The 9,878-nt window shown below is 47.1% G+C and overlaps 1 protein-coding gene and 1 pseudogene across 1 annotated transcript in view; one reads left to right on the top strand and one right to left on the bottom strand.

Annotated features, from left to right (window-relative positions):
- Positions 1-2,866, bottom strand: part of LOC112612806 — a 13,426-nt pseudogene extending 10,560 nt beyond the window's left edge.
- GNG7 (G protein subunit gamma 7) overlaps positions 1-9,878 on the top strand; it is a 160,552-nt gene that overhangs the window by 135,162 nt on the left and 15,512 nt on the right. The gene's annotated exons all lie outside the window — the stretch shown is intronic.

Here is a 9,878-nt window from a genome sequence, read left to right as displayed (position 1 = left end):
AAAGAGAAAGAAAAGAAGGAAGGAAGGAAGGGAGAGAGAGGGAGAGAGGGAGGAAGGAAAGAAAGAAGGAAGGAAGGAAGGAAGAGAGAGAGAGGGAGGAAGGAAAGAAGGAAGGAAGAGAGAGAGAGGGAGAGAGGGAGGAAGGAAAGGAGGAAGGAAGGAAGGAAGGAGAGAAAGCAGAGGTGTGAGTTCCTGGGATGGTGTGTATTTAGAATGCAGAGCTTTAGGCCACTGGATGAGCAAGCCCTCTAGGTTGTTCTCCCTAAACCCTTTGGCAAATGTGGCAGGGCAGCTGGGGGAGGGACGACAACCAGCCTCCAGCACAGAGCTCCATTCAGGGGTCCACTGGGACCGCGTGGAGTGGGTGTCCGTTCCCCTTTGGATATCGTATGCATCTAAAGTTGAGCTTATGGCCAGGCACGGTAGCTCCTGCCTGTAACCCCAGCACTTTGGGAGGCTGAGGCGGGCAGATCACCTGAGTTTAGGAGTTCGAGACCAGCCTGGCCAACATGGTAAAACGCCGTCTCTGCTAAAAAATACAAAAATTAGCCAGGCATGGTGGCGGGTGCCTGTAATCCCAGCTACTCGGGAGACTGAGACGGGAGAATCCCTTGAACCGGGAGGCCAAGGTTGTGGTGAGCTGAGATCACGCCACCGCACTCCAGCCTGAGTGACGAGAGAAACTCCATCCAAAAAAAATTGGTATATATGTTTATTTCTCACTTTGTGAAAATATCCTTAATTTATTGTCATCACAAACAAATTTCAATTCTGATTGCCAAGCAAAAAAAAAAAAACCAGAAGATAATGTGCTTTGCAATGCAGTTTATGGTTCAGTTTTACACAGGAACATACAATATATGAAAAAATTGGCCGGGCGCGGTGGCTCAAGCCTGTAATCCCAGCACTTTGGGAGGCCGAGACGGGCGGATCACGAGGTCAGGAGATCGAGACCATCCTGGCTAACACGGTGAAACCCCGTCTCTACTAAAAAAAAAAAAAAAATACAAAAAACTAGCCGGGCGAGGTGGCGGGCGCCTGTAGTCCCAGCTACTCGGGAGGCTGAGGCAGGAGAATGGCGGGAACCCGGGAGGCGGAGCTTGCAGTGAGCTGAGATCCGGCCACAGCACTCCAGCCTGGGCGACAGAGCAAGACTCCGTCTCAAAAAAAAAAAAAAAAGAAAAGAAAAAATTACTAACTCAACTACAAGTATTAAATACTGAAATTAGTTAACAGTTTATTATAATTTATTTAACAATCTAGGGCTGGGTGCCGTGGCTCATGCCTGTAATCCCAGCACTTTGGGAGGCTGAGGCAAGTGGATCACCTGAGGTCAGGAGCTCGAGACCAGCCTGGCCAATATGGTGAAACCCCGTCTGTACTAAAAATACAAAAGTTAGCCAGGTATGGTGGCGGGTGCCTGTAATCCCAGCTACTAGGGAGTCTGAGGCAGGAGAATCACTTGAACCCGGGAAGCGCAGGTAGCAGTGAGCTGAGATCGCACCATTGCACTCCAGCCTGGGAAACAGAGCAAGACTCCATCTCAAAAAAAAAAAAAATAGGCCAGGCGCGGTGGCTCACACCTGTATTCCCAGCACTTTGGGAGGCCGAGGCAGGAGGATCACAAGGTCAGGAGATCAAGACCATCCTGGCTAACATGGTGAAACCCCGTCTCTATTAAAAATACAAAAAAATTAGCCGAGCGTGGTGGTGGGCCCCTGTAGTCCCAGCTACTCGGGAGACTGAGGCAAGAGAATGGTGTGAACCCGGGAGGCGGAGCTTGCAGTGAGCCGAGATCGTGCCACTGCACTCTAGCCTGGGCGACAGAGCGAGACTCCATCTTAAAAAAAAAAAATAAAAATAAATAAAAAATAAAAATAAATAGATAGATAGATAGATAGAGATAGAGCTATATCTAGAAAGTCTGAAGCCATCAGCACTTCCAGTGCAATGAGGAATTTAGGAATCTCAGTGGAACTGTTAGAGTAGTGAACCTTGTAGGTAAAATACATGCATGCCTTTCTATTGTGTGTTTTTAGAGACAGGGTCTTGCTCTGTTGCCCAGGCTGGGGTGCAGTGGTGCAATCATAGCTCACTTGCGCTTCCAACTCCTGGGCTCAAGCAGTCTTCGTGCCTCAGCCTCCTGAGTAGCTGGGACTACAGGTGTGCACCACCATGCCTGGCGAATTTTTTTTTTTTGGTAGAGACGGGGGTCTCAATGTGTTGCCCAGGCTGGTCTCAAACTCCTGGCCTCAAACGCTCCTCCTGCCTTGGCTTCCCAAAGTGGTAGGATGACAGGCGTGAGTCACCCCCACTGCTCACGGCCTGACACTTGCTTTGGATAGCGTACGTGGAGAGATCTCTCTAAAACTGACCTGATCGGTTTCATTCTCAGCACACTGACCTGGGCCACTCAGCATGGCTGCCCTTGTTCCTGATGTTCATGTATGTTCTGTTTTTTTTTTTTTTTCTTGAGACGGAGTCTCACTCTGCCACCCAGGCTGGAGTGCAGGGGCCGGATCTCAGCTCACTGCAAGCTCTGCCTCCCGGGTTTACACCATTCTCCTGCCTCAGCCTCCCAAGTAGCTGGGACTACAGGCGCCTGCCATGTCGCCCGGCTAGTTTTTTGTATTTTTTTAGTAGAGACGGGGTTTCACCGTGTTAGCCAGGATGGTCTCGATCTCCTGACCTCGTGATCCGCCCGTCTCGGCCTCCCAAAGTGCTGGGATTACAGGCTTGAGCCACCGCGCCCGGCCCATGTATGTTCTGTTTTTACAAGAAAGTTATCATCGTCAGAAGATACCAGTTTACCATCCATGGCATCAGGGCCTCCACAGCCACTGCAGCTTTTCTCCTCTCCATTCATTGTGTTTTTGTTTTGTTTTGTTTGAGACTGAATCTTGCTCTGTTGTCCAGGCTGGAGGGCAGTGGCGCAGTCGTAGCTCACTGCAGCCTCCGCCTTCCAGGTTCAAACGATTCTCCCACCTCAGCCTCCCAAGTAACTGGGACTACAGGCGCGCTCCACCATGCCCGGCTGATGTTTGTATTTTTAGTAGAGACGGGGTCTCACCGTGTTGGCCAGGCTGGTCTGGAACTCCCAACCTCAGGTGAACCACCTGCCTTGGCCTCCCAAAGTGCATTCATTATGTTCTTTTGAAATTCTGCGTCACTTCCCTCAAGACCTTTCATAATTTCTCATCAGCCCCGCAGTCACTGTCCCCACCTAACACTGCAGCTCCCCACTCCAGGGCCAATTTCCTGCCTCCAGCTTCCTGCCCCATCAGAACTGTACACTTTGAGCATGCTCAGTGTATTATATGTTGATGACATTTATATATTATGAAGCTATTCTATATTCTATACCATATTTATTTTATTATAGGCCAGGAGCCATGGTTCACGCTTGCAGCCCCAGTGATTTGGGAGGCTGAGACAGGAGGATCACTTGTGGCCAGGAGTTTGAGGCCAACCTGGGCAACATAGTTGTAGATACTTCATCTCTACAAAAAAATAAAAAACTAGCCAGGCCTAGTGGCATGCACCTGTAGTCCCAGCTACTCGGGAGGCCCAGGCAGGAGGATCAGTTGAGCCCGGGGAGTTGGAGGCTACAGTGAGCTATGATTGCACCACTGCACTCCAGCCTGGGCAACAGAGTGAGAACCTGTCTCTAAAAATGTGTATGTATATATCTTTTATTATCTGTATAATAAAATATGCACATACACAAATGGAATCTGACCAGGAAGCACAGACTGCACCCCAAGGCCAAGAGAGCCCCTCCTGAGAATCCAGGGTGGCTCAGCCTCCACACAGAACCCCTAGGGTGTTGTGGAGCACAGGGGAAACCGCTCTCTAGTTCTGAATTTTACAGCCGAGAAAGCTGAGGCTCAGGGAAGTCCAGGGGACGTGCTCAGAACCAGGTCTCCAGCCCGAGACAGTCCTCCCTGTCAGGACCTTGCCGCAGGCCTCCTGTGTTCTGTCACACGCACGACCCACACATGCTTCAGGGCTGCGGTGCTCTTGTCTGCAAGCCAGAAACACAGATCTTATATCTCTTGCTCCAAGACAAACAAAACATCGATTGTTTTCATCTTTCACTTTAGTTCTGATTAGGAAAAAAACACGTGGCTTCGGTTTCAAAAACAGCAAGCTGAGGCTCTTTTTTTCTCTTTCTTTTTTCTTTGAGACGGAGTTTCTCTCATGTTGCCCAGGCTGGAGCGCAATGGCGTGATCTCGGCTCACTGCAACCGCTGCCTCCTGGGTTCAAGCCATTCTCCTGTCTCAGCCTCCTGAGTAGCTGGGATTACAGGTGCCCGCCACCACGCCCGGCTAATGTTTCTGTATTTTTAGTAGAGACGGGGTTTCACCGTGTTGGCCAGGCTGGTCTCAAACTCTTGAACTCGTGATCCGCCCACCTCGGCCTCCCAAAGTGCTGGGATTAAACGCGTGAGCCACCGCGCCTGGCCTTCTTTTCTTTTTGAGATATGCCTCACTCTGTTGCCCAGGCTGAAGTGTAGTGGTGTGGTCATAACTCACCGCAGCCTCCAACTCCTGGGCTCAAGCGATCCTCCTGCCTCAGCCACCCAAGTAGCTGAGACTATAGGCACACACCACTACACCCGGCTAATTTTCTTATTTTTGTACAGGCGGGGTTTCACTCTGTTGCTCAGGCTAGTTTCAAACTCCTGGGCTCAAGTGATCCTCCCACCTTGGCCTCGCAAAGCACTGGAATTCCAGGCATGGGCCACCACACCTGACCCAGGATTTCCACATATGAACTCGGTGAGGTCAGAGGAGGACACAAATATTTAGTCTGCAACAAACAGCCCAGGTGACTTTCCAAGCGTACCGTGTTCCAGGAATTCTGAGTCAAGGTCACCTGGCGCTAGAAACCATTAAAAAGTCTTCCAAAAAGAAGTAACATTTGAAGCTCACATCATAAAGAAGGAGCATGTGTTGGCCAGGCGCGGTGGCTCAAGCCTGTAATCCCAGCACTTTGGGAGGCCGAGACAGGCGGATCACGAGGTCAGGAGATCAAGACCATCCTGGCTAACACGGTGAAACTCCATCTCTACTAAAAAAAAATACAAAAAAAAACTAGCCGGGCGAGATGGCAGGCGCCTATAGTCCCAGCTACTCGGGAGGCTGAGGCAGGAGAATGGCGTAAACCCAGGAGGCGGAGCTTGCAGTGAGCTGAGATCCGGCCACTGCACTCCAGCCTGGGCGACAGAGTGAGACTCCATCTCAAAAAAAAAAAAAAAAAAAGAAGGAGCATGTCACAGGGTAAAGCGATCTTCCAGGGTTAAGGTGGACATCTGCAAAGACAGGCATAGCCCCCACTTCAGGCCCCAAGCAAATGTCTCTTGAGCATTTATATATACCAGGTTCTGGGGAGAACAACTCAGACCTTCTCTTCTTTTTTCTTTTTTTTTTTTGAGACAGGGTCTTACTCTGTTGCCCAGACTGGAGTGCAGTGGCATGATCTCGGCTCACTGCAACCTCCACTTCCTGGGCTCAAGTGATTCTCCCATCTCAGCCTTAATGAATAGCTGGGACTACAGGTGTGCACCACCACACCCAACTAGTTTTGTTTTGTTTGTGTTTTTGTTTGTTTTTGTTTTTGTAGAATCAAGGTTTTGCCATGTTGCCCAGGCTGGTCTCGAACTCTTGGGCTCAAGCGATCCCCCTGCCTCAGCCTCCCGAAGTACTGGGACTACCATCATAAGCCACTGCACCCAGCCCCCAGATCTTTGGCCTCCTGAGGCTTACAGTCCAGTAGGGGACAACTGAAATATCACATTATGAGTACTAGAAGAAAAGAAACCGAGCGCCGTGAGAGAATGATGTGGTGGGCTGAATGATTGACTCCAAGGTTGTTGTAATTGTTAATTTTATGTGTTAACTTGACTGGTCCACGGGGTGCCCAGATATCTGTTGAAATGTTATTCTGGGTATGTCTGTGAGAATGTTTCTGGATGAAATGAACCATTGGCTGTGTAAAGCCTATTGCTCCCCCTCCCCAATGTAGGGGCCTCATCTAATCAGTTAAAGCCCTCAATAGAACAAAAATGCTGAGGAAGAGAAAATTCCTCCCGCCTGGCAGCCTTCAAGCTGGCACATAGGTTTTTCCAGCCTTTGGACTCCAATTGAAACATCTGCTCTTGGGCCTCAAGCCTGCTAGCTTTCAGACAGAAACTGTCAGTTCTCGTGTCTCTCTAACTTGCCAATTGTACATCTTATGACTTCTCAGCCTCCATCATTATGTGAGCCAATTTCTTATAATAAGTACCTTCTGGGTGAGCCATCTACCTTCTCTGGGTCTTAGTTTCAGGGACAGCCATCTCCCTCATGGCCCCCTACAGGGTTTCTGAATCTGGAAAATGCTGAGCTCATGAGGCCACAGGGTGAAAAAGGAGATGATCCTGGAGCCATGCATCAGAGAAGGCAGTTCTTTGACAGGATTGGAGCTGGGGGAAGAATTCTTGGGGGTGGGAATTGAACAGTAAGCCTTGGTTTTTGCACTTGATTTTGTAAGGAATTAGAAGCTCCTGGTGGTTTCTGAGTAGGGGAGAAACAGATTCAACTGCATTTTCAGAAGCACACTCTAGCTGTTGGAAGGAGATGGAGGGAGTGGGGAGTGGAGCAGAGGCCATTGGTGAAGCACACAGGGATCTGCCTGAGGCTGCAGGGCACTGCTGAAGTGGACGTCCAGGGAGGGGCTGGCTAGACTGAAGAAAAGTCTCTGGGGGCAGCTGGCATTGAGTCTTATCACTCTGACGTTGGACCAGTCACAGTGGATGGGGGATGTGTATATATATATATACACATATATTCAGATGCTGACTTCATTTTGTGTGCATGTAGAATTGCAAAATTCAATTAATGTATCACTAGTAAACTCCTGAAGTAATATTTATAGCTCCTATCACTGGAATTCAATGACCAAAATAATATGATAAAAATCATATAATAAAAATGTGAAGGCAGAAGCATAGAACATCTTCTGTTGTGGGATGGTTGGAGGTGAGGACTGAGCTGAAGGCTGTTATGATCCATGTGTGTTCCAAGTTTTTTGCAGAGGTTTTCACTTCCTGTTGATCTTTCCACTGGAACTTTAGAATTATTTTATCAAGTTCTTTCCTGTCTGCAACATTCTTGCTGTTTTTCACTCCTTCCTGCATTGTCTACCTTTCATCTGGAATTATCTTTCTCTAGTTTTACCTTTTAAAAGGCAAGTCTGCTGGTGAGAAAGTCTGGTTTTGTTTATCTGAAAATGCCCTTATTTTCCCCTAATTCTTGAAGGATATTTTCACGGGGTCCACCTAATTGTTGCTGTTTTTTTCCTCTGGCAACTTTTGTTTGTTGATTTTTGTTTGTAATTAATTGATTTTCTCAAAGTACAATTCAAATGCAGTAGGATGAGCAGATCTTAAAGATACAGTTTGGTGGAGTTTAGCAAATGTGTACACCTGTGTACACCAACAGCTCAACCAACATACAGAACATTTCCATCACCCTAGAAGTTTTTTCATGGCCCTTTCTAGCCAACACCCTGGCCAGAGGCAGCAACCTCTGTTTTCATTTCTATCACCATAGTTTTGCCTATTCTTGAACTTTATTTATTTATTTTTTTCTTTTTCTTTTTTTTTTTTTTTTTTTTTTGAGATGGAGTCTTACTCTGTCGCCCGGGCTGGAGTGCAATGGCGCGATCTCGGCTCACTGCAAGCTTTGCCTCCTGGGTTCCTGCCATTCTCCTGCCTCAGCCTCCCAAGTAGGTGGGACTACAGGCACCCGCCACCACGCCTGGCTAATTTTTTGTATATTTTGTAGAGACGGGGTTTCACTGGGTTAGCCAGGATCGTCTCCATCTCCTGACCTCGTGATCTGCCTGTCTCGGCCTCCCAAAATGCTGGGATTACAGACGTGAGCCACTGCACCCGGCCTATTCTTGAACTTTATATAAATGGAATTATATAATATGCACCTCTAATATGCAGCTTCTGTTGCTTGACAAAATATTTTTGAAAATCATACACATTGCTCGATCTCTCAGTAGTTTATTCTTTTTGATTGTGCAGCCAGCTGTATTTCATTGTGTGAAATGCCGTGGCTTGTCGATTCCCCCGTTGAAAGGCATTTGGATTGTTTCCAGGTTTTGCCGTTATGAGTCAAAGCTTATGAACATCTTGTACAAGTCCTTTTATGGAGACATGTTTTTATTTATCTTGAGTAAATCCCTAGGAGTGGAATTGCTGGGTCATAGGTGAGGTATGTGTTCAGCCTTATAAGAAACTGTTAAACCATTTTCCATGGTGGTTGTACTATTTCACATTCCCGTCAGTAATGGATGATGAATCCAGTTCTTCTATGTCCTCCCAAATATTTAGTGTTGTCAGTCTTTTTAATTTTTGCCACTCTAGTGGTTGGAAGGCAGTCTCTCTTTATGGCTTTAATTCATATTTCCCTGATGACTAATCATTAGACACCATCTCATGTGCTTATTGGCCATTTCTCTGCCACTTTTTAGGACATTTCTTTTGCCTGAGGTTCTAGGGATTCTGAAATCTGTGGCTGGAGGTCTTTTTATCAGTTTTAGAAAGTTATTGGTCCTTATCTCTTCAAAGATTGTTCCTGCTTCATTCTCTCTCTCCTCCTTCTGGTGTTCCAATAACATGTACATTGTACTTCACTGCATCTTCTATGTCTTTTGCTCTTTCTTCTGTAGTTTCTTTCCCTTTGTGTCTTCTTGCTTCTTTCTGGATATTTTTCTCTGTTCTGTCTTCCAGTTCACTAATTTTTATTTCTTCCATTGAGTTCTTACTTTTCAGATATTGTCATTTTCTCCATATCCACTGGCTCCTTTTTTTCCCTATCGTTCCGATTTGCTGCTAAAATTCCAATCTCATCTTTTTATTTCCTTGAACATAATTAACACAATTAAAGTCTCTGTCAATTCCCAGTATGTGGAAACCCTGTGGGTCTGTTTGTAGTGCTGGTTATTTCTGCTGATTTTTGTTTATGTGGTCCTGTCTCCTCGTATGTCTAGTTATTTTTACTTCCATGCCAGACATTGCTTTGCGGAGTTGTGTGTAGAAATAATTTGAAGCCTGGGATGATATTGTTTTCCTCCAGAGAGGATTTCTGTTTACTTCTTCAAGGCATTTGGGGCCATGAGCAATCTAGGATCACCCTAATTCAGTATCAGGGATCGAGAGTATTCAAACTCAGCTACAGTTGCTCTAAGGACCTGTCTGCTTCCTGATGATTATCCTTATTTATGTATTTATTTATTTACTTATTTTTGAGACAGAGTCTCACTCAGCTGCCAAGGCTGGAGTGCAGTGGCGCAGTCTTGGCTCACTGCAACCACTGTCTCCTGGATTCCAGCGATTCTCTCATCTCAGCCTCCTGACGAGCTGGGATTACAGGCACCCGCCATCATGCCCAGCTAATTTTTGTATTTTAGTAGAGACGGGGTTTCACCGTGTTGGCCAGGCTGGTCTCAAACTCCTGACCTCAGGTGATCCACCTGCCTCAGCCTCCCAAAGTGCTGGGATTCCAGGCGTGAGCCACCACGCCCAGCTGTGATCGTCACTCTTACAGTGCAACATTAAGTTGTCCCAATTCACCCCAAGGGGGAATTTACCAAGGCTTCTCTCCTCAGGAAACCCTGGACCTCAATTTCTGTACCCTTGGCCTTGTGAAGCTGATAGAAATATCACTCGGCCTCTCAGCAAACCCTCCCCACCCCAGAAAAAGTGACCCCAAATCCAGGCTCTCCTTCAATCCTCCCCTAAATCCTGGCTGGAAATTCTCCATTATCTTAACAACCCTGCAGGCCCTTGAGCAGACGCTTTGACATTCTGTTGAGCTTTTCT

Source organism: Theropithecus gelada, chromosome 19 (assembly GCF_003255815.1).
Source record: "Theropithecus gelada isolate Dixy chromosome 19, Tgel_1.0, whole genome shotgun sequence".
Taxonomy (NCBI): Eukaryota; Metazoa; Chordata; class Mammalia; order Primates; family Cercopithecidae; genus Theropithecus; species Theropithecus gelada.
The sequence above is the reverse complement of the archived record's forward strand: the minus strand, read 5'-3'. Positions and strand labels throughout refer to the sequence as shown.